The sequence below is a fragment of the Cricetulus griseus genome, chromosome 3 (genome assembly GCF_003668045.3).
Source record: "Cricetulus griseus strain 17A/GY chromosome 3, alternate assembly CriGri-PICRH-1.0, whole genome shotgun sequence".
Classification (NCBI taxonomy): domain Eukaryota; kingdom Metazoa; phylum Chordata; class Mammalia; order Rodentia; family Cricetidae; genus Cricetulus; species Cricetulus griseus.
The window spans coordinates 137,119,262-137,144,879 of NC_048596.1; the positions used below are offsets into that span (position 1 = coordinate 137,119,262).

The 25,618-nt window shown below is 35.5% G+C and overlaps 1 long non-coding RNA gene across 4 annotated transcripts in view; it reads left to right on the forward strand.

Annotated features, from left to right (window-relative positions):
* Nucleotides 1–15,457, forward strand: part of LOC107979184 — a 29,229-nt gene extending 13,772 nt beyond the window's left edge. For 2 of the 4 annotated variants that reach the window (XR_004769185.1, XR_004769184.1), the window contains 3 exons: nt 10,503–10,595; nt 10,688–10,757; nt 12,807–15,457. This is a non-coding gene — a long non-coding RNA (uncharacterized LOC107979184). The remainder of the gene's footprint in view (nt 1–10,502; nt 10,596–10,687; nt 10,758–12,806) is intronic. The other 2 variants (XR_004769186.1, XR_004769187.1) reach the window with 2 other exon arrangements.
* Nucleotides 15,458–25,618: the final 10,161 nt, after the last annotated feature.

Below are 25,618 nucleotides of genomic sequence, written 5' to 3' on the forward strand. Positions count from 1 at the left end.
GACATTTAATGAGCTAATGGAAAGAAAAGGTTCATTTAATCTCACTGTGGCTTCCACTAAGGGGTTCCCTGTGTTCCAATGGATGAACCCATATTCATGCACACAAAGGTGCCTTGCGTGAACAAAATTGTCATTATAGAGAAAATGTATGAACTTCAGTTGGATTTGTTATAGTTGTGATTAAAGAGGAATAATAGTATAGGGAATGGGCTACATTATCCAAACAAAATATCCTTGCATTAATAATAAAAAATATGTCTATACTATCCAACCAAGAAACAAAAATGAAGGCAACCTGAATACAAACATGTGTTGAGCAACATATACAATTTAAATAAATGTAGAGCTGTTGAGAAGATATACCTTTTTAAGCATTTGTTTTCTGAAATAAACAGGTCTTGAATTATTTATCATTGAGACACTGTGAGAAACATTTGGTATATTTGGAACAGGGCTTGAAAGTAGCATTTTTTCAGTATCAGAGCATGTTTTTGACCCAGGCATGGTTTTTGTTTTTCTTTTAAGAAAATTTGATTACATTTTACACTTCTCCCTTTATTCTCTCCAAACGTCCCCATTAGCCTTCCTTGGTGAATTTCATATTCATGGCCTCTTTTTCATTAATTGTCATTACACACTTTTGTAATGCTACATGTAGAAGATGCTTGAGTCATATGAAATACTTCAACGTTCATGCCTTATTTTAACGATTAGCTGAACAATGTTAATACAATAATACACAAGCTAAATTGTTTCTTTAATGTATGGTTGTTTAGTATAAAGATTATTTCTTATTTTAAAAAACAAAAGTTAATTTATATATAAATATAACAATATGTCAGGGAACCTTAGGAAATCCTAAATGCTGACTTACAGAAATATTTGCAGAGGCTAAGGGACTTGAAGCTGCATTTCCATGATGAGCAATTCATTATATTTATTCATTTTTAGTAAGGAATCTGTGATTGCTTCAGTGCTCATTCTCACATGCATACTTCCAGGAAAGCCTGGTGATGAACATTCACAATTATATCAAGGAAGATGCAGGGACCTGTCCAGAAGTTAACACTTTCTGACATGTATAGAAGGTATTCTAATATACACTTGGTTACAATTTGGTTCTGGTGAATATTAATATTTCTCTCCATTATCCCACAATAGAAATTTTAGCAAACACAACTGCTAATAACAGCAAAACCATTTCTGTGTATATTAAAGAACATAAATGTATTTGTAACACTAGTACTTTGTCTATTTGTAGTTATTGCAATGTTTGAGTTGATTAGGAGCAAAGCAAAAAGTCTAAAAGTTTTGCCTGTTCATCCTTCTCCTTCCCTATTTCCGCCAGATCCACCCTTCCCAGTCCCTATTCACTCAACAGAGGGTATAAGGCCTTACTTGGGGAGTAAACAAAGTCTGGTTTGCCAAGTAGAGGCAGAGCCAAGCCCCTCTTCCCATTTCAAGGCTGAGAAATGTATCCCAGCATAGACAATGAACTCCCAAAAGCCAGTTCATGCACCAGGGATAGGTCCTGGTGCCACTGACAGTCCCCCACAAAGATTAAATCATGAAAGTGTCACCCACATTCAAAGGGTCTAGTTCAGTCCTATGCAGGTTTTCCAGCTGTCAGTTCATAGTCCATGAAATCACACAAGCTCAGTTCTGCTATCTCTGTGCTTTTCCCCAACATGAACTTTACCTTACTTGTTTATATTTATTATCCCTCCTCCCTCTTTTCAACTGAACCCTGTGAGCTCAGCCCAATATTTGTCTGTGGGTCACTTCTTCTACTTCCCTAAGTAACTTAATGTTGGTTCTATAATGACAATTAGGGTGGTTGTAGTGATATCTGTAGCAGTGGCCATGCCTTTTGGACATGGTTACAGATGTGGATATGATCCATTAAAGGGGAGTTTCAGGGGGAAGAGTGCCTCTTGGGTCACAGAGACACAGGAGAGGCAGTGGCTGCATCCTTTGAGCAGGGATGCCAACAGTCACTTATTGTTACCCGTGTAAGTCCATCCACAATAAAACACCATTTATCATTTATACTGATTCTGGTGGATTCATAATTTCCCAACCTTCGTGTAGTAACTACTCTGATTAAAAATGAAGGCCCATTGAGACACCCTCTCCAATAACACTAAGGGTTTTAGCTGGAGTCAACCTTGTGGATTCCTTAGAATATTTCTAGAACCAAGTTTCTCCCTAACAACGTAATGGTTCCCTCTATCAACATATCTTTTTCATTCCTACACTCCTGCATCTTGGTCTTCTCAATCCCTTATGTTCTTTTCCTCCATTCTCTGACTTCTAGCCCCCTCCAAGTTTACCCATGAGATATTAAGTATTTTCTTTTTCTGGAGCCCTCCATGTGTGTCCCTCTAAGGGTCTCCCTTTTTACACAGTTTCTCTGTGATTGTAGATTGCAGCCTGGTTATCCTTTGCTTTACATCTAACATCCACTTATGAATGAGTACATAACTCTGGTTGTCTTTCTGCATCTGGCTTACCTCAGTCAGGATGGTTTCTTCTAGATCCATCCATTTGCTTACAAATTTCAAGATCTCATTTTTGTTTGTTTGTTTGTTTTTCCTGCTGAGTAGCACTCCATTATGTAAGTGCACTGAATTTCCTTTATCCATTATTTGGTTTCAGGGCATCTAGGTTGTTTCCTGGTATGGGGTATTATAAACATTGAAGGTATGAACATGGTTGAACAAATGTCCTAGTGATATGATTGTGTATCATTTGGGGTATGCCCAAGAGTGGTAATGCTAGGTCTTGAGGAAGGTTGATTCTCAGTTTCTGAGAAAATGCTATACAGATTTCCAAAGTAGCTGTACAAGTTTGCACTCCCACAGCAGTGGAGGAATGCTCCCCTTTACTCTACATCCTCTCCAGCAAAATCTGTCATCAGAGTTTTTAATCTTAGCCATTCTTACAGGTGTAAAATGGTAACTCAGAGTCATTTTGATTTGCATTTCCTTGATAGCTAAGGATGTTGAGCAATTCCTTAAATGTCGTTTGCCAATTTAGTTTTCTTTGGTTGAAATTTCTCTGTTTAGATCTGTACCCCATTGTCATTTTGATTATTTGGTATTTTTGTGTCTAATTTCTTGAGTTCTTTATATTTTGGAGATCAGACTTGGTCAAATGTGGGACTGGTGTTCTACATATTTTAAAATTTGAATTAGAAACAAGATTGTTTTACATGTCAATCCCACGTTTCCCTCCTCCCCTACCCCTACCAACTAACACCCTGCCTATCCCATACCCTTTCTGCTCCCCAGAGAGTATGAGGCCTTCCATAGGGGGTATTCAGGGTCTGGCATATCATATAGGATAGGGCCTAGGCCCACCCCTGTGTGTCTAGGCTCAGGAAGCAACCTTGTAGGTGGAGTGGGCTCCCAAAGTCCATTCCTATGCTAGGGATAAATGCTGATCTACTATGAGATGTCCCATAGATTTCTGAGGTCTCCTCACTGACACCTACCTTCTTGGGTTCTGGATGAGTTCCATGGTGGTTTCCCAGCTATCGCTCTGGGGACCAAGAGCTCTCACTTGTTCAGGTCAGCTGCTTCTGTGGGTTTCACGAGCCTGGTCTCAACCACTTTTCTCACCACTCCTCCTGCACTGCAACTGGGTTCCAGTTCAGTTCAGTGTTTAGCTATTGGTGTCTGCTTCTACTTCCACCAGCTGCTGGATGAAGGCTATAGAATGGCATATAAGTTTTTACCATTGTGTAGGCTACTGTTTTGTCTTACAGAAACTTTTCACTTTCAGCATGTCCCATTTGTTGATTGTGCCTTACATAGTCATTGCTAATTGTGTTATATTTAATAAGTTGTCTCCTATGCCAATGGGTTCAAGGCTACTTCCCTTAATCTTATATCAGATTCAGTATACCTGAATTCAGTATACCTGGATTGATGTTGAAATCTTTGATTCATTAGGACTTAAATTTGTGCATGGGGATGAATATGGATATATTTTCTTTCTTCTACATGATGACATCCAGTTATGCCAGCACCATTTGTGAAGATGTTTTCTTTTTTCTAATGTACAATCTTGGCTTGTTTGTCAAAAATCGGGTGTTCATACATGTGTGGATTAATATAAGGACCATCAATTTGACACCATTGATCAATTGTGCCTGGTTTATGCGAGTAACAAGGTGGTTTTATTACTGTAGTTTTATAGTAGAACTTGAAGTAGGGGTGGTGATGCCTCAGGAAGTTCCCTTAGTGTACAGGACTACTATTTTGTATATCCTGGTTTGTTTTTGTTTTTTGTTTGTTTTTGGTTTTTTGCCTTTCCATATGAAGGTGAGTATTTTTCTTTTGAAGTATGTTTACGTTTGATATTGTAACACTCAAACTCCTACTCTTTTAAGTATTTGTCATGATATTGAAGCTTAAGTGATGACAGCTTTTCAAATGCCAGAAGTTTGAGGACTCTGGATTGTAATATATGGTTTTATATATAACAAATAAAACATAATTACTCAGATATTCACTGTGACTCTACAATGGTTTTGTAAAATTAAGTTTTGTTGATGTTTTTTTGAGCTGTGAGTCACTGTATTGCTACATATTTATAAATGTGTACATTGTGATGTTGTTTAGACATTTGTGAATATGGTTCTTGAGGTTATAAGTCACTGTTTTTTATTGTTTTCCACATAAATTTTGTAAAATTGAATTCCTTCCTTATATAAAGTGTAGGTTGTATAGAAAAGCAGTGTAGTTACCACTGAAGGAATTCTTAAGTATTTCCGAATACAATGCTACAACACAGTCTTGAACTACACTTTTTTATCATTTTTATTTGAATTAGAAACAAGATTGATTTACATGACAATCCCAGTTCCCTTTGCCCTCCCTTCCTCCCCTACCGCCCCCCCAACAAAAACAATACCTATCACATACCCTTTCTTCTATTCTTCAACTGACTCAACCTTTGTGCTCCCTCATGACCTCTGCATGCGTCCTCTTCTTCCCTATTCATTCTTGTAGCTCCCTCCCTACTCTTCCCATGCTTTCAATTTGTTTAGGCGATTGTTCTCCAGGGGACAATGTTTGTCTCTTTTAGGTTCCTTCTTGTTTACTACTTTCTCTGGCATTGTGGACTGTAGGCTGGTAATCCTTTAACTCTATGTCTAAATTCCACATATGAGTGAGTACATATCATGTTTGTCTTTTTGTGATTGGGTTACCACACACAGAATGGTTTCTTAGAGTTCCATCCATTTTCCTACAAATTTCAAAATTCCATTTTTTTCTTCTTCTGAGTAGTACTCCATTGTGTAAATGTATCACATTTTCTCTATCTATTATTCGTTAGAGGAGCATCTAGGGTGCTTCCACTTTCTGGCTATTACAAATAGTGCTGCTATGAACATTGCTGAACAAATGTCCTTGTTGTATGAATGTGCTTATTTTTGGTATATGCCAAGGAGTGGAATTGCTGGATCTTGTGGTTGACTGATTCCCATTTTCTTGAGGAGTTGTCATCCTGATTTCCAAAGTGGCTGTACAAGTTGGCACTCCCACCAGCAGTGGAGAAGTGTTCCCCTTTCTCCATATCCTCTCCAGCATAAACTGTCATTGGTGTTTTTGTTTTAGTCATTCTAACAGGAGCAAGATGGCATCTCAGTGTAGGGGATGTTGTAATCATGCTTGCTTAGGGACTGGCTACAGGAGTAACTGACCATGCCTGATGGCTTTAGGGTTTAGTTAAAATAGACATAGTTAGGATATGACATAAGCAGATTGTTGTATCTTCTTATATTTCACTTTTATGATTGCTAATTTTTGGATACTTTACACTGTTAAGTTTTAATCATCTTTTAGATCTAAAGGGGAATTGTAGGGGATGCTGTAGCCAGGCCTGCTTAGGGCCTGGCTATAGGTGTGCCTGACCATGCCTTTGAGGGTGTGGTCAGGATGAAATAGAGTGAGGGATGTTTTCAGGTTCACTTTTGGCTTGTTGTACAGACTGCTGCCCTCAGGCTGGCTTGGTTGCTCTGTAAGTAAGGGTTTTTGCTATTAAATTCTCTTGTATTTTTACCTGGCTCTGTATTGGTAATTTCCTAAGTTATCTCAGAGTTGTTTTGATTTGCATTTCCCTGATAGCTAAGGATGCTGAATTACCCATATATTTGACTTTTTCATCAAAAAAGCCCCTTTAAGTTTTCTTCTATTTCACTCATATACCTATGGAAACATACATTCCTTTCCATATTCTGTCTTTGTCTAGCACATGTTTCAAAATCATATATATATATATATATATATATATATATATATATATATGATATATTATATGCATTATTTATTGAAATACATGTTTACTAAACTTCATATATTAATTCTTTATTTTTTGATAACTAGTTAATTCATCCTGAATATCCAGGCATCACTTGATTTTTTTCCTGTTTGATTTAGGTATTCTAGCATTGACAGATTTAAAGAGACTTTCAGAGAGATAGACAAGGAAAATTTTAAATCTTCCTGCCATTGGGGATTTCTACCCTAGATGAGTTTAATGGGGGAAATGAAGAGAAGATGCACAGAAGATGTCTAAACAAAATCAAGAGAGGAAAGAGAAGGACATATTGCCCTGATGGAACATCTAGAAAATGAAGCTCACATAGACATTGGGGCATTCCACTCCTAACTAATATTAAAAAAGTACCATTATTTTTTTTCTTTTTCCAGGAATCAATTTTTGGTCTTCCCCATAATTTAAATAAAAAATTATCAAATTGACCAGTATCCTCCAGGTTATCAAACATGGCTACCCATATCTAGGTTTTTCAAATATTTTTTAATCTAGTAAAATCCTGAATACAAGGGAGAGAGACTTGGATGTCACAATGTTTGTCAAATACTCTTGTTGATCCCTTCTGAATAAGGGGTCCAAAACCATGATCGGTACTGTTGGAATTCCAACTTTCCACATTGAGCAGGAATACAGAGAGGAATAGGATTCTGCTTACATATGAATTTTATTGCTATGGGGAGAATTTTACAGAATAATTCAGGATTCTTAAACCTAGGAATAGACTGCAAGGAATGAATACTATTTCTGATTTGGGTAACAGAGTACAGATTCTCCCCAGAAAAACTTGAGGTTGATAATATGTAAACTTACTCTGCTTCTCAATCCCTTCTTTCCCCACACTCAGATCCTTGTAAAAGGGCTATTAATAGCTGAGTGTAGCCACTTAGGGCCATGCTGTCTAGACACATAGAAACTTTCTGTATTACCCTGTTTCTTCAGCCAAAAGTAGTCTTAATTTATTCTGAGATTAGAATGGAAAACATAATATTTTTCTTTTTTTTCAAAAAAAAATTATTACAACCAAGCTTTATTTACAGGTCAATCCCAGTTCCCTCTCCCTCTTTCCTCCCCTGTCCACCAAAGCTCCATCCCAACCTCTTTCTGCTCTTGAGAGTGTTTGAGGACTTCCCAGGGGGCCCTTCAAAGTCTGACAAATTGTTTGGAGCAGGGCCTAGACGCCCCCCATATGTCTAGCGGGAAAGAGTATTCCTTTATGGAGAGAGGGCTCGCAAAGTCCATTCATATACTAGGGATAAATACTGATCCACTACCAGAAGCCCCATATATTGCCAAGACCTCCAAACTGACATAATTGCTTGGATTCTGGAACAGTCCTGTGCTGGTTTCCAAGCTATCAGTCTTAGGTCCATGAGAAACTTTTTGTTCAGGTCACCTGTCCCTGTGGATTTCTTCTGTCTGGTCTCGACCCCCTTGCTCATCACTCCTCCTCCTCTGCAACTGGATTCCAGACTTAAGTTCAGTGCTTGCTTCTGGGTGTCTGCCTATGTTTCTGACAGCTACTGGATGAAGGTTCTAGGATGGCATATAATGTACTCATCAATCTCAGTATCTGAGAAGGGCATTTAAGATAGCCTCTCATCCACTGCTTAGATTGTTAGTGGGGTTCAAACTCATAGATCTCTGGACAATTCCCTAGTGCCAGAGTTCTTTTTAAACCCATAATGTCTCCCTGGAGTGTGATATCTCTTTTCTTGATCTCCTCATTTCTTACGCTGACTAAATATTCCTGCTCTGTCATGTCCTCTTCTCCTGTTCTCTTTCCTCTAGCTCCCTCTCCCCTCCCCCCAATTAGCTCAGGTGATCCTCTCCCTTTCCCCTTATGCAGGGGACCATGCAAATCCCTTTTAAGGTCATCATTGTTTCCTAGCTTCTCTAGCAGTGTGGATTGTAGGCTGGTACAACTTTGCTCTATGTCTAAAATCTATATATGAGTGAGTTCATACAATTTTTATCTTTTTGTGACTGGGATACTTCCCTCACAATGGTTTCATCTAATTCCATCCATTGGCTTTCGAATTTCAATATTCCATTGTTTTTGTTGTTGTTTGTTTGTTTTCTGCTGAATGGTACTCCATTGTGTAAATTTAGCACATTGTCTCTATCCATTCTTCAGTAGAGGGACATCTAGATTGCTTCCAAGTTGTGGTATATTCCTAAGAGTGAAATTGCTGGATGTTGTGGTAGATTGATTCTCATTTTTCTGAGGAACCACCATACTGATTTCCAAATTGGCTGCACAATTTTGCACTCCCCCCAGAAGTAGAGGACTGTTCCCTTTTATCCACATCCTCTCCAGCATAAGCTACCATTGGTGTTTATTTTTTATTTTAGCCATTCTGACAGGAATAAGATGATATCTCAAAGTAGTTTTGATTTGCATTTCCCTGATGGCTAAGGATGCTGAGTACTTTCTTATATATTTTTCAGCCATTTTAAATTACCCCATTGACAATTCTCTATTTGGTTCTGTACCCCACTTTGAGCCATCTGAGGCATGGGACCTGCAGATGCCATCCTGGTGTGTTCCAGACCACCCAGAGAATGCCTTTCTTTGCCCATGGAATTTAAGAGGTAGTCTTAAATTGTTTCCATGTTCTGAAAATAAATGATACTAAGTTTGCTTTGAAGTTGCCCAGAACCCAGAATTTAATAAGAGTTGGCTTGACAGAATTAGATGGATGGTCCTATCCCTTTGTAGTAAACCCTTGACTACTAGAAGCTAGTCCTTTGGTTTCTTAGAGATCTAAGTAAGACAGACATGAACATGTTTCTTCACTATGTTATCACCAAAATTCTGATGTACAGTTGGATTTCTGTGCCTTACTTTCTTGTATTCTCCATTAAGAATGTGATATATGATTTCAGAGGTGTTTGCATGATACAGTAGGAACAGGGTCTGTTTATTGTGACTGCCTGGCAGATGACAGATAATAGCTTTCACTTGTTCACTATATACATGTGTCCCTTCTCCACTGCAGGCTCCTACATTTCACATTATGAGTGTGAAGAGTGTTTCAGCACTTGCTAAAGATACTAAATACTACAGTTACATAGTGTTGTGAGAGAAGGGAAGAACTTGTCAAAATATAATTGTATAGTTAATGATATGTGAGACTGTCTTGTAGAAAGCACATTTGAATTTGCAGCAGCTCAGAGATAAATACTAGGTAATCTGCTGCCAGTAACAACCATAAAATCATAAGCATCAGGCTATTTGGGTATGGATTTTCAAATCTTAGGACATCTCTGTATCTTAAAGCTTATGCTTTATTTGTAACAACACCAACCACTTCACAATTATTAAAATCATGGTGAGGTAGCTTATTCTTTTTCTCCACAACAGCTTTGATTTATTGCCATATTATGCACTAAGCATATACACTTATGTGTGTTTTCATATTTTATATCCTGTGATATAATCAAGCTGAACATTCCACTAACAATAGAATACAGGTAGATGCAGAAAATTATTGGTCCATTACTTATTTGCTTGCTTTCACATGATGAAATTGAGAAAATAAATGTCAGAAGAATAATACTCTATTTGAGTCTCATTGTAACAAGTAACTTTAAAATTACTGAAATTTACATGAATTGAAGAAAGCAGGCATGCTCAGTACATTGTCCATAAGCATCAGTGAGATGCATTAGGTCTGGGTACAACTACTCAGTCTCACAGGACAATAAAAACAAGAAAACATTTTTTCTCTTTTCCTGACATTGCTCTTTTCTGAACTCCTGTACTGATTCACCTTTTTAATTTTTGCTTTCCATAGGAAATAGTGATGTGTAGAATCAAGTATCACTTCTCTCCTGTTCCTAATAATGCATTTCTAACTTAGACACCTTCCCTTTACTTATTTTTACTTTTATCTCTATAGCTAGATCTCTTTATAGCATTGATAAATAGTTATTTTCAAAATGGTAAATATTGCCCTTTAACATGTCTGCATTTTATTTCATAGACCCCCCCTCCTAACATGTGATTTTTTTGAGACTAGCACTACTTTTCAAAATTTACATGACCTCTCCTGATGTGGTGTTAGATCTCTCCTTTTGAACTTCACCCTGTCTGTGACTTCTTTCTTTACACAGGATCACTAATATTCAATAATTATATTTCCCATATCCAGGCTGAAGAGCACAATCAAGGAAGTGTTTGGACAAGTTATGCAATCTTAGAAAAACCTGGTCAGTAAATAGGAATATTAAGCATGGGAACTGAGGTAAACTATAGAATATAACACATAGAATAAATATTTAAACACCAGGTTTTTGACAATGACTAAAATTAATAATTCAAATGTGTTCTACGTAGGTGGAGGAATTTCAGCACCTATAAAGGAACAAGATGAAGATCCTACCCTGTAACAAGTGTGTGCAATCCTGTAAGAAATATATGATTCCATTCTTTTCTTCTTGTTACATTTATGAGTATTATCATACTTTATAACCTTCATGAATTCACATATCAGGTATTTTACACAAAATTGTGACAATATAGAAAGTCAGAAATAAGGAAGAAGTAAATGCGAACAAGGAATTAGAATCTTTCAGTGACGTGTAGGAGGCAGTGAGTTATACATGAGGAGAGTTAAAAGAAAACACTTGAATTATATTTTTCTTAATGTGATGCCATGGGCATAGAGCATCCAGTGCTAAGTTTCCAAATAAGAATTACCAAGAACATAGAATATGTTGGCTGCTACCTAGTAAGCCTGCTAGATGTTACTTAGATAGGTTTGACCCCCAGAGTTCAGAGAAACATGTTAGATTAATACAAATTGATGGTACATATTGAGACAGCGTCATGTTACCCAGCAGTAGCCTAAATGGACCTTGGTATAAATTTGGTTCACAGGTCAAATGTCTGAGAACACAACCGGCAAATGCAGTGAAGAGACAACTTTTTTGCTTCGAGTATGTTAGGGAATAACAAACCTCACTCCTATTCAAAGTGTTCAAGTACGGATGGATAGCATAAAAATGGGCATAGCGAAATAGTTCTGGAGCCCATGCTAATGATACATTGAATTTTGTGACCAATGTTTCCATGAGTATCATGATAGTCTTGGAAAAAATCCTTCAATTTAAAATGTTTCTATATTTAATTATTAAATTTAGAATGATACTTCCTTGGCACATAGTTCATATTTATCAGTGAGAGGCAGGAATGGGTGTGATTACTATGTCTTTATAGTGTTCAATTCTAGTGCAGGTTTTCACATAACCCTTTGATATCTTTGTACTTTGTTTTTTTGAGAATAGGTTATATGCATTCTCTAGATATTTTTTACTCTTTAATTTTGTCTCTATTAATATCCCTTCAAGAACAAGCATGTGGAACTCACAATTTTATAGATATTTGTAACACTTGTGAAATACTTCTTTCCATTGGTGTGTACCATAATGCCTTATTGGTGTTTTTAAATAGTGTTTAATATTTCAATTTAAAAACCTCTGGTCCTCTTGTCACTGATTTCCATTTTATTATCACCAATATTTACTTATCAAAGGCAGCCTAGAGAGGAGCAAAGGGTTAGAATTTTGATCATGTAGGCAGCAGAAGAGCAGCTGAACAAAGATGTATCATCTTTAGAACTTCATCAATGAAATACAGATAAAGATGAGTCATGGTAGCAGCAAACAGGGTGCTGGGATAAATATGTGATAGAAGATGAACAAGGAAAGAGTTATAATGATTTATTTATATGTATGTGCAATCTGTGTGTATGAGAGAGAGAAAGTGTGTAGATGTAGGAGGGGAAATGTGGCATATACGAGGATACAGGGGTGTAAATAGAAAAAAAGAAGGAGGAAAAGGGAATAAGAAAGATGAGATCATGCTGCTTAGTTTATGTCAACTTAATGGAAACTATAGTCAACTTGTAAGAGGGTATCTCAATTAGCAAAATGCCTTGTTCAGATTATCCTCTGGACTTGGCTGTGGTAAAATTCTTGATTGATTATTGATATGTAAGGGCCATTCCTATGTGCATAATGCTACCCATGGACAGGTTTTCATGGGTCTTAAAAGACAGTGAGATACGGGGTTATGTCATGGTTTCTGCTTCAATCCTGGGATTCAGGTAACTGGCTTAATCTTTAACCATGAATTCCCTTGATGATGAACTGTAAGTTGTAAGAAGATTCAATCTACACCACTCAAATTGTTATTGGTCAGGGTTTTTCATCACAGCACCAGGCAAATAATACATGACACAGAGACATGAAAAGCATGGAGAAAGTATGTGTGCAAGAGCTGAGCGCTAAAGTGTTTGCTGAGATTGTTTGGCCCTTCTTTTTGTATATGGTCTTGAATAAAAAAGAAGCTTCCAGTAGTTCCCATTATAAAAACATTTTGCTAGATGTATATCATTTCATGGAAGTATATGTTAAAAGTAATAACTCAAATGTTTTATTTCATCATTTCCTAGGTAGCTTATCATGATGTGACAGCTGAATAACCTCAATAGCTGAATGAACTTCTTGGAAGAATTTGCAGAAGGCATGGACATGGAAATAGTCAAGGTTGAATGTTTTTTTCCTCCATTTTAATTGTGAACCCCACATTCAAATGGATGCTCACTCAACATAAAATAACAGTAATTCATTATGTCATTCCAACAGTTGTCTGTGATAATCTGAAATTTTTGAGGCACCAATCATTAGATAGAGAACAAATCAATTTTCTTACTTACAGAAATATTATTTGAAAGGTTTTATTAATCTGGACAATTCTATAACCAGAACTTCACAGTTTTACAGGTAAAATTAGCTAAAAAAAGAGAAAAATGTTTTGTTTCATTAATGAAACTATATTTTCGTATCAATAGAGATTATATTTTAGCAAAAAAGCTATAGCAATGTGACTATAATTAAATATTCTAACACATGCTTGTTGAAATTCTGTTTATAATTCCCTTTAAGACAGAACATCAATATCATGGCATTTATAGGGGCTGTCATAGATTAGAAATGAAATTCTTCACCATTAAAGCAGTCTATCAGCACAGATGATGTCAGTGCGCAGAAAATGATAGATAAGTGAACAGCACAATTTTCCCAGAGTTGGACATAAAGGAAAACTAAAAAAAATCTGAATTGCAATTTTAAAAGTTCTTCTATTTTAATTGTAAATAATGGTCTCTATTTATATCTATAAATACATATTATAGCACAAATATATAAAAATTGCTGAGAAATATATGTGGTTCAGTGGTAAGTTTTCTCAGCAATTAAGAACATTTCTTCCTTTTCCACATATCCACAGTATTAATCCTCATACCCCAACTACAGCAAACTGCTGTCTCCATTTCTGGTACTACTGTATCTGATTCCCCCTTAAACCTTCTATGCACAAAAGCCACAGACTTACATGATGCAGAAGAATATATGCACATGAAATAAACACTGAAAAGTTGGCTTATGCAAGTCTCAAGCAAGTTTAATATCTTACTTGACCAGTGGCTGTTTTTTATTACACAAAAAGTGAAGACTCTAGAATTCATGCAAATGGCATAGTTTTGATATGTTCAGAGTGTAATTTAGGTAAAGATACAGATTATTTCACTATATTTTCCAGTTCTCAAAAGATGTCTTTACATAGCCTTTACTACCACTTCCTAAGCCCAATTCTGAAACTATATTTACATCCCTCAATCACAAAACAAAATTATGCATAACATAATTCAGCCCTCTATTTCAGTTGGTAGAATAGTTTCTTTGTATGCAGAACTATTAGGTAACTGTTATGTCTAAACTGTCGAGAGGAAGGTTGTTCATAGAACTGAGAAACACAAATCCCTTTGGCGAATCAGCCAACTCAGCAAATTTCTAGTTTCATAAATTACCTCTGAGTGAGAAACATAGTCTGTAGTGGAATTGCCTTTACATTTTTTATGGAGCTGTAGGTATGCATTTCAGAATTTTCTCCCACACTCCTGTGGGCTTTGGGCAATACATCTGTTTTTGCACCACACATGCTTACTCATGGTTCTGTATGTAACATCATTAAATAATTGTATTTTACAGGAAGTTATTAATATTTGGCTTTTAATCCATGTCCTTTCTGGGTAAAACTGACCTTTACATATGTCATTCCAGGAAAAGACACACAGGAGGAAAGTATACCTGTATATACGTGAAGAAAATTTCCTTACCAGTGGTCAATGAAGTTTAAAATTGCAGTTAATAGGGATTATATTTAGGTTTATTCACTTCTTGTGCTTTAGCTGTAGGTCAGGTAAGGTTGAAATTTTACACTCATATGATCCTTTTGATGCAGACTCCTGTGACCAGTGATCACCAGAGCTTATGTCCATATATGCTCAGGTATGGTTTACATTTTTCAATATATTTTTGAGTTAACATTTTGAATATTGTTTTTTTTCTGAAACACAACTTAATAATTATTTGATCTTATGAGTTGCAGAATTGCCATAATCTTTTGTTTTATTTTTAGAAAGAATTTTGTGGGTTCCTTACTATTTATATACCCACAGGTTATGTTATTTTCCCAAAGGTATAATTATTTGTTTATCATATCAAGGGACTATACTAAATACATGATTCTTTATGTTATTTCCTCATCTAATAAACCTGACAGTTTCTTTGAAACAAAATTAAATAATAATATGGAGGGAATGAGCATCTTTTAAAAATTATATTCTATGTGTATAGTAGAACTTATCAATACTGTTATTTTAATCCTGAAAGAATGTGACTCTTAATTGTTTAATTTTGTTTCTCTTTTTTTTTTTGCTTTGATTTAACATTGTATTTGGAAGACATTTTTTTTATTCCTTTATTCATTATTGATTTAACTTTATGTGTGTGATTACTTTTCTCCCATAAATGTCTTTGAATGCCTGCTTGTCTTGTTTCTTTTAATGGTCAGAAAATGTTGTAGGATTTCCTGCCTTGGAGTTACAGACATTTGTGAGGTAATGTGTAGTTCCTAGAAATCAAAGTAGTGTATTCTAGAAGACCAGGCAGTGTTTGTAAGTGTTGAGCTGTCCATCCTGACATTTTCGCTTATTGTTCTTTTCCCTTGATCTTACATCATATTTGTCTGCCATTTTCTGTAATGGATATATATATATATATATATATATATATATATATATATATATATATGCAATGTTTTAATGCATGTTTTCTTCATTAAATTCCCAAGTATCTTATATAAGGTAACTGTTACTTTTCTAAAAATACTGTATAATTTCTCTTCATCATGGAGTTACTCCTCAAATTGCCACATGACCTGAAGGGGGAAATGGCCACATCAGCTTCTGTGGGACAGCTTTCATGGATCTGAATTTGGATTCCTAAATATGAAACCTGTGAGTGGTGCATGGATTAATTATTTCAGATATGGAATTGATATTCAAGGTATTCATCCTTTCAAAAAATGAAAAAAAAAATATGCTATTAGTTTTTATGAGATTTGGGGTTACAGGGAGAGTTGGAAGTGACGGAAAGGATAGGAGTGATGTAATACAGTACTTATACATGAAATTCTAATAAAATAAATGAAGCATACCAAAAAAGACTTCAGGATGCTATTAACATAGTGTATAGTGAATATTTTACAATATCTCATATTAATACTTTCTCTACTCTATGGGTCTGTTAAAGGTATTAAACAAATATTCTCTCCCCCTAGACCATTTGAGTCCTGTAGGCTCTCAGGATTTTGGAGTATTAATTCATATTTCAAAAATGCTTAGCTTCTGTTTATTGCAATATATCTTAACACAATGAACTTTGAAAAATTCTTTATCTGTTGCCCGGTACATCAGTTTATAAGATGATTTGACTGTATATTTAATTAGTTAAGAGTTAGGAGATGGCTTAGTTAAGAATCTACATGCGGTGGAGGAGACAGAGTTTTCTTCTGACCACATAGAAGAGAGAGAGAGAGAGAGAGAGAGAGAGAGAGAGAGAGAGAGAGAGAGAGAGAAAATGGAATTGTCTATCTAGAATTCCAGTATGGGCTATAACATCTATGATTAATTTGTTATGTATGGATTTAATGATAGACTGTATCTCTGAAAAATTAAGTTGGAGTGGACATGCCTGTGCCCATAACTTGCATGCACATATTTATGAACAAATATACACACATCTACATTCAAGCATATGATATGTAATGGTTCCCTTTTCAAGACAGGGCCTACTATAGAGTCTGGGATAGTCTGACAACAACCATATATACCACATTGTCATTAAATTCTCAGAGATCCACCTGAGTTTCTTCCACCCTGTGTTAGGATTAAATTCATGTAATATTATGATTGAGTTAATTCCTAATTTTAATATTTATTCCATCCATAAATACTTTTAAAATATGACAATAAAATATACACACTTTGAATAGAGAAAGTGCTTATTAAATTCAAATATTTACTCTTCATGTCTTGCTGTCGTATCCCTGTTACATATTTTGGATTCCTTGATGAATTTTAGGTGGGCTTGACCATAAGAACATAGGAAGGGAATAGTCCTAATACCTAATGGGTTTAGGGATTTTAGGATTCTTTGCAATACTGAGATTCAATTCATTGAATTAGAACATTTACATTGCATTTTTAAAATTAAACCAATCTTATCTTACATACCAATCCCAGGTGCCTTTCTGTGCTCTTCCAACATTCTTCCCACCATCTCCCCATTCTACCAGGCATCCACTCCCCCAAGAGGGTGTGGCCTCCCATGGGGAATCATCAAAGACTGTCATATTCTTTGGTGCATGACCTAGGCCTGCCCTCATAGGGAATGGGCTCCCAAAGCCCATTCATATACTAGGGATAAATACTGGTTACACTGCCAGCAGCTGCCATAGATCACCCAAGCCCCCCAACTGACACATATACACGGGGCTTGGTTCAGTCTTATGCAAGTTCCCAGCTGTCAGTCCAGGGTCCATGAGCTCTCATCTGCTCAGGTCAGCTGTTTCTGAGGGTTTCCCCAGTATGGTCTTCATCCCTTTGGTCATCATTCCTTACTCTATACAATTTTATTCACAATGTTTGTAGGTATTATTATGATTTGTAAAATGTGTTTGTTACTATTTTATATTATTTGGAATAATTTATTTTGTTAACAATTTTTTACACCAATGAGACTTCAGAATGAATATATTTAATATTAATGAGTATCATTACACTAAGATCCTTTATACTAATATTCCACCAGCTTTAAAAGCTCTGGAATAAAATATTAATTAATCATATTGTTTAAGTACTGAAACTGAGTTTTCACAGCTTAGAATTGAAAAACTGTCTCTGCTATCTGATTGAAGTTAGCACATGATATTAAACTGCCTAGCCATCTCCATACTTGAGAGATTTGCATGGATGATCATTACAAGTACAAAGTCATTACCTCAAACCAAAGCAATACAACTCTATTAAGAAACATATATAAAGGAATTATTTTTAGCCAGGCAGTGTTGGCACATCCGTTTAATCCCAGAACTCAGGAGGGAGAGGCTAGGGCAGGTGAATCTCTGAGTTTGAGGCCAGTGTGGTCAATGCAGCAATTTCCAGGATGGCCAGGGCTACACAAAGAAACCCTCTCCCACAAACCCAAAATCCAAACAATCACCACCGCCACAACAAAATGATCATTTTTAAAAAATATGGTCTCAGCATAAGGCACTACTGTCAAAAAAGAGAAGAATAGTCAATTTGAAAAAAAATATGAGCATGCAATTTATGTAAAGAAGATATAACAAATTTATATTATATCAAAGATTAAGGAATTATTTGCAGTTTTATTATATAAATACAGAAACAATGAGAGAGCACTTCTTAATCTAGTATCACTTTTCATAAAAAGATCGTATTACATAGTTCTTCCAGGTGTCTTAGTGTTCTTGAAGGAATTACATTGTTTTCTTTTCATAATCTGTATATATTTGTTGTTAAATTCAGTTCTCAAATATTTATATGCATATTACCCTCATCTTTTGTAGCTAAAATTATAAATAAGTTATATTTATTTGAATGTCGTTATTTTAATGTATGTCATGTACTTCTGCTAAAAAAGTCTCACTGGGTTGCTCGCTGTCACCTCAAACTCATCACTGAAGCCAGGCTTCCTCTCACCATCATGAGAAGCTCACCAAACAGATTCAGACAACAAGACTCTGCTGTTGGCTTGGTAAAAATCGCATGCTTTCTTACTTTAAATATTTACTTTCCTTGTTTTTTTATAAAATTAAATTGAAAATTTGTATTTTCTCATCTACTACTGGTTTTCTGCAATTATATTTAGATCTAACCATGTATTTATAAGTCCTTGATTTCTGTGCATAAATTTCCTCCTTCACAAACTTATAAATCATTCTTTGCATTAGGGATTACTTAAGAAGCCTAGTATCCAGTTTTCATATTCTCAACGTTCCCAAGGATTCTATTTAACACAATGTTCAATGGTAGTCTTGATAGAAGTTAGTTTGGATTTTCCTTAAATATGCTGATATCTGGAGGCATTTAGTATGTATAAGTCTGGTATTTTCAGTTCAGTTTTTGGAATATCATCTGAGTAACTAATATTTGAGTATTCTTTGAATAGATTACTGCAGAGTATGTGCCACTAAAAGACAAATTCTTTCTATGGTAGCATGCACTAATTGCCTGTAGCTTTCTGGTCATAGATGGTGCCATCCAAAATGGCATGTCAACATCTGGTAATATTTTGCTAATCTTCTTTATATAAGTGTGTTTTTGAGATTTCAAGGTTGCAGCATCCATATGCTGTGGAGAAAACACCTTGAATTCAGAAGACACCTGTTCCTCTGGATCTCATACTCTGTCTGGTATTCTTCTGAAAGGTACTCTGAGTCTTGCCTAAATTGTTAATTTTCAGATTTATCAGTTTGTGTTTGAATTTTAACTGTGTTTTCAGTGTCTATTCTTATACTCACAGACAATTTTTGCTACAATATCAGCAAATAAGCTTCATTTGGCAGTAGAAAGAAACCATTAGAAAATTCTACAACTGCGCAAATGCAAAGAACAACTAACAGCTAAGTGTCCAACACCAACTGAGAAATTTTGTTCTGTTATGCTCAGAAATTTAGACAGACTGTTTCACAGTTAGTAGTTTTATAGGCAGAGTACCAAGATAAGACCCCCAAATAACCTGTGATCTCTGTGAGCCCCCATTATTACCATCCAATGGATTCGGTTGGACATGCTCATGTAGTGCCACTGATGCCTCTGGTTACTACAACCCTTCCATCCCCTGTTCTACATCACCAAGCTCTTTCTAATGTTTGAAGATGCATTCTGCCCCTGCTATTTTAGAAAACTGGCCAAATTTGGTTCTTTTCCATAATCAATAACCACCATAGTCATGGGTAGTTATTTGGCTAGATTTGCAGTAATATGCATAAATTCTATTCTTATTCTTGATCAGAGTATAAATCTCAACTATTCACCAGAGATGTCATAAATATTCAGGTGTGTCTTTGTGACACAAGTCATGCATATAATAAGCACTAAGATTTTGGAAATGATGACAGTTAAGAAATTTGGGAAAAATAATGACTCACTTTTTACAAAGTTTCTGTCTGTTAACAAATCACCTGATTAAAAGAATTCCATATAACGTATTAGTTGTTCATAGTACTGTCAGTATTAAAAACTAGGTTTCACAGTACTGAATTCTAAAGGAAGACACTCTTCTCTCAATGAAATAACTGTATGGATTTAAACTGATTTGCTATTCCAATAACAGTGGGATTTTACATACATACATACATACATACATACATACATACATACATACATACACACACACACACACACACACATACATACATACATACATACATACATACACACACACACATACATACATACATACATACATACATACATGCATACATACGACCTAAATACTTAAAATGTTCACCAGAATCAAACCACATTCTTCTGATAGTCCTTCTAAAGATATACAAATCTAGTGAAAAAATAGTATCAGAAGAAGGCATGTGAAAAAAGCAGTGTGTCTAAAAACAGAAGAAAATTAATTGAATTTAGTCATTGAGCACATAATTTTTGTTAATAGGTCACATATAATAACCTTATTTTATCTAAATAGATAAGTTTCAGTTTATTAGGTATTTTATTATGTTAATGTATACATCTTAATCTTAATTCATCTTCATCATCAAATGGCTGCAATCTGAAATTATTTCATGAGTTTTATTTTAGCATTGTTAGAAGAATTTCACTGTATCTTTACTTATTTATGAACAGTCTGTGTTAAGTTTAATTCTGAAATATATATGCATAGGACTTTTATATTTGTAATTTAAAATGTGCATAGTTTATGTTCATTCCAGTGCTGTCCTTTAATTGCTGTCCTGTACTTCTGAAACAGAGACTCACTGTGCTGCTCACCACCATCTCAGACACATCTCTTCCCTTCAGCATCATGAGAAGTTGTATGTCAGCTATCACCATGAGAAGTTCCATCTCAGATGTCAACCTCCACACTCAACTGATGGTATTGTAAAACCACCTATTTTCTGACTTTCATGGTTCATATTTAAGCACCACTGTAAATAATTCAATTTTCATCTCATGGAGGTGATCATAATTAATATAAAGTAGTTGATAACTCCCATAATATTTATACCACTGTTGCAAAAGTATATCTTCAGGACTACACATTACTGTATGTTGTTGGATTTGTAGCTCTTCATATTGAGGCTTTTTATTCCTCCATTAACAAGCAGCTTAACTTACAGCACTATCAAATACGGTGAGTAACATCGAAGCTTCTATTTGGCAAGCAAGTGGATCTCTCCCCTGTGATGGCGCAAGTAAGTAGTAACTTCAGCAATAGGAACTTACAATCACATTGTGCAGATTTAACCACATATTTGAAATGATCTGTGATGCTTGAGTAGGGGACTATAGTGATGCCCACGAGCAAAATTTCAACCTAATTTGATGGTACCTGAGATAGCCTTGATAAATTTCTTGGTATAATATGGGTATTTATGGCATTATCTCTCCAAATACAATTGGACTCCATTTCAATTATTTTTGTAAGTGTATATACATATATATTTTTTCTGTAAGCCAATTTGATTTAGTAGACAAGTTCATACATGAATATTATCTTTACACTATTTTCACATTTCCTTCTCCTATCTCCTGCACATAATATATCTGCTCCACCAATAATCAAAATTATTAGTACCTCTTAATGAATATTATTCTTTCTTACATATACAATTGGATAGGTCTCTAATCTGTGCTGTGTCCATTATGTGCTGTGTCATAGATAGCCCATCAATGGTCTTGACACAGAAGAAGACTTATTCTCCCTCTCCTAGCATACAACATTGGCATGTAGCTTAAAGTGTGGGATGTTGACTAATTTTCCTGTCTGTGTTGGCATAACAACTTGAAGTGTAATTGCATCAAACTTTTTTGATGCTTTGGAAATCTACATGAATCTTCCCTGTCCTTTTAGAAGAGACTTTTGTCAGTGCAGATGTGATCTTATGATCATATGGTGTGTCTGCCAAATGTAGGATATATTTTCTGAGTCTATGTATAATGATTTGTGTGAATGCAATAATTGTGTTGTATACATTATTGTCAGTTCTTGTTTGCAGTTTCAGCAGTTGTGTGATGGTGCTGTAAAATGTAGAATTTTGCTGATGGTGACAGTTAACTTGTCAGTGGGCATAAGGATAGATATTTGGAACAGAGTTAGAAATTATGCAATTTCATGAAAATAGGAGATGAAGTTTCTCCTTCTGGGTTCATGATCTCACCTGCCATGTGTAGCAGGTTAGAATTTCTGTATTGGGTACAATTTATCTCCCTGAAAATGATATAGCTCTGCATTACTTACAAAAGATAAATTTGTGGTGATACAATTTTTATGACTTATTTAAGCCACTGGAGATCAACATAACAAAGTAGCTACACTTTTTACTATAGAAGCTAGGCAGTGGTGCTATAAATCTTTAATCCATGGAGTTAGGATAAAGAGGCAGACAGATCTCTGTTAGTTCAAGGCCACACTGTCTATATGAAATTTATATATAACTAAAACAAACAGCTTACATAAAGGTGATCTCAGCACCTGGGATCACATGTCTTTATTCCCATCATGAAGGGAGGTTGAAACAGGAGTGATATGGCTGGGTGGAGAAAGGAATATAAAGAGGAGTCAGGATTTGAGAGCTTTTTGCCTATGAGGATTCAGGAAATAGGATTGCCTTTTCTGTAGGGTAAAATCTTCTGGCTTGGCTTCTTTGCTTCTCTGATCATCAGCTTGGAGCTTGAACCCCAGTATCTGTCTGGGTCTTTTATCTATCTTGTTACATACAATGAGAAATTCAGGCATGGCTTTGAGAACCAAGCCACTAATATGCTAATAAATGCTAAGTTTTGTTAAACAATATCATTTGAATAATTAGTATAAACATGAAGTTTAACTGAATCTATTGTAGTATGTTAACTCTAGAGTTTACCTAAACTCAACATGGTAGAAATGAGTAGAAAGAAATACAATATGAATGATATAGCAGATTGTCTCTAAGGTTTTAATACTGTAAGTATCCATTAATAGAACCTGATTGTTGAGCAAAGCATTGCACCATATGCAATAAGCCTGAAACAGCCAGCTCATGCACTAGGGATAGATAGCATTGATGCAAGACTGGAAGGGGCTTGGTATTGCCTCAACTGAATGTACTAGGCCTTGTTGATTCCACATTCAAGGTCTAACACTTTTTGAGGCGTAGATGGGTGTGTGTTGTGGGGCGGCAGGGGAGGAATAGGAGGGGAGGGAGTGGGAACTGTGGTTGGTATATAAAATGAATAAAAATTAAAATATATAAAATAGGAACTTATTGTAAAGTAGAATGTCAAAAGATCAATAATTTGATGGAAATCTAGAATTTTATATGAGGAGAATTCCCTGTGTTCTTCTCATTCCATTGTATGTATGGGGATGACAAATACCAATAGAGACACTTGTTCATTTCTGAAGATTTCAATCAACTTTTCAGACAACAAATGTTGACACTAGTGGAACAAAGAGGAGCAAATCAGAGCTAGTGAGAAAGTAGAATAGATGGTTATACAGTATCACACTACTATTATCCTTGACTTATATTAATTATGTTTTTTATTTTATGTTTGTAGTATGCACAAACTTTTTGTTTGCTCAGTCAACAATATGTTTGCTTGGAAATATGTGTACCTGGGGAGTGTTTCCATAACGCATATATTAAATATCAGGCATACTATTCTAAGCATACAAACACAGGCCGTGAGGGAACATTGTGGACAGTAAGATATCAGTTTTAGTGGTCACCTTGCATATAATTTTTTGGGGAAATTCCATACCTGTGAGAAGAATTATGTCAATCTGCATTTGCTAACATGTATCTTCATTGAACCAGCATTTAACTAATCTTAAGTACAGTTGTTTTTACTCTTGAATTACTGTAAGCTGAGTTTACTTGTGTAACTCTTTCATTATAAAACCCAGGAAAATTCTATTACATCCTGAAGAATCATTATCAAGCTAAAATATGATCAGGGTGGTTAATATTATTTAAAGAGATGATGTAAGAAGAGATACAAATCTCCCCAACTCTGCTAGCCCTGAGAGGTATTAGACATTCTTATATCCTGCACATAGGGGTGCATTTATTGGACTAAATTGTTAATAAAGATGGCACAGTGATAGTGGTAATGGGAGATATATTCCAGTTTAGGGAATAGGGTCTATGTCTTCAAACATTAAATATCAATAAATTTATTCCACAACGTATTTTTTGAATATAAATTGCATTAAAGAAACAAAATTGAATGTCATCTTCACACAGATATATGTGCACCCTCACTCACATACAAAAGGGAATTGTAGAGAATATTCATATATTTTAAGCATGAATTTCTAAGAAATAATACCTCTTTAATTATTTAATTACTATTATTAGCAGGACAATGATGACATTTGACTTTATTTTGAGTCCTTGGGAGGCAGAGATATGGGGAGTTCTGAGTTCAAGGCCAGCTTGGTCAACAGAGTGCATTCTAGGTTATCTAGTGAGATACGGAGAAACCTAATCTCATAGAAAACCCAAAAGAATATTGTTTTATTATTATCACACTGTGAATTTTTCTATGCAAATTTGGTATATTTGTAGCAGGGCTTTGATGTAAGACTACATTTTATAAGAATGTTTTAGGGCACCAATAGATTTAAATACATTATATTGTGTTATAATTTAAGCAATGTGCTTGGGAAAACTGACACTGAAGATCACTAAGACTCAGCAGTAAGTTTCACATCACAACAAGTGTCAAAATCAGAAAGTTCCAGACAGGAAAGGCTTCCTGGTACATAACCATAGTGCAGGCCCAAGCAGTCAGACACATGATCACCTCCAGATACCAAGGGCTCTTTTCGTCTATTATAAATTTGAGGCAGCAACTAATTTAGTTTACATTTTTCCTATCATCCACATTCAATTTCACTGCATCTGAACCAAAACACATTTAGGTGGGAGACAGAAATGGATCAGCAGCTCTGATGAAGATCCCAAAGATTAACACAGGATTTTCTTTCCATTGGTGGAACTGAGATCTCACTCCATTTTGGTTGTTACCCCATTCTGTATTTGAATATGCACACTCTTCCAACCAGACACAAGGTGAGCTAATAAATTTCTCAGCAATACAGGTCCTTACCAGTCAAATTTTCATTATATTCCAGGACTCAATTGGTCCTGGTTATAACCAAAGCCTGACTTTACATTGATCAAGAGAAGGCAGACTGCTCCTGACATCTACAGAACAAAGAAACCATGTAAATTAGCAAAGGCAGGAGTTGTTTGATTTTGACAATTACCAGGAGGAGTCATTTGATCCTGTCTCCTGTGCAGGAAGCAGCATCTTGCTTCTGAAGATACTTATTGTCTTTTTAGATGTAACATCCCTGTCTTAGTCTTGAAGTTCTACATCAGCTGAAAGGAAAATAGTCCACACTTCAGGTTTTAGTGTCTGAAAGAGACTAGGTGTGTTTTGTTCTTTTCTCTCCCCTAAGAGATCCATTGAGGATAATTGGTATAGAATTGAAAGCTCTCATCTGTATCACTTAGATTGTCTGAAATTTTTGAGCTGTAATACATGGAGACTGTCAAACCAAGCTATTTGTAGACAATGGAATGTAGCACAGGGAATTTATGTTTTGG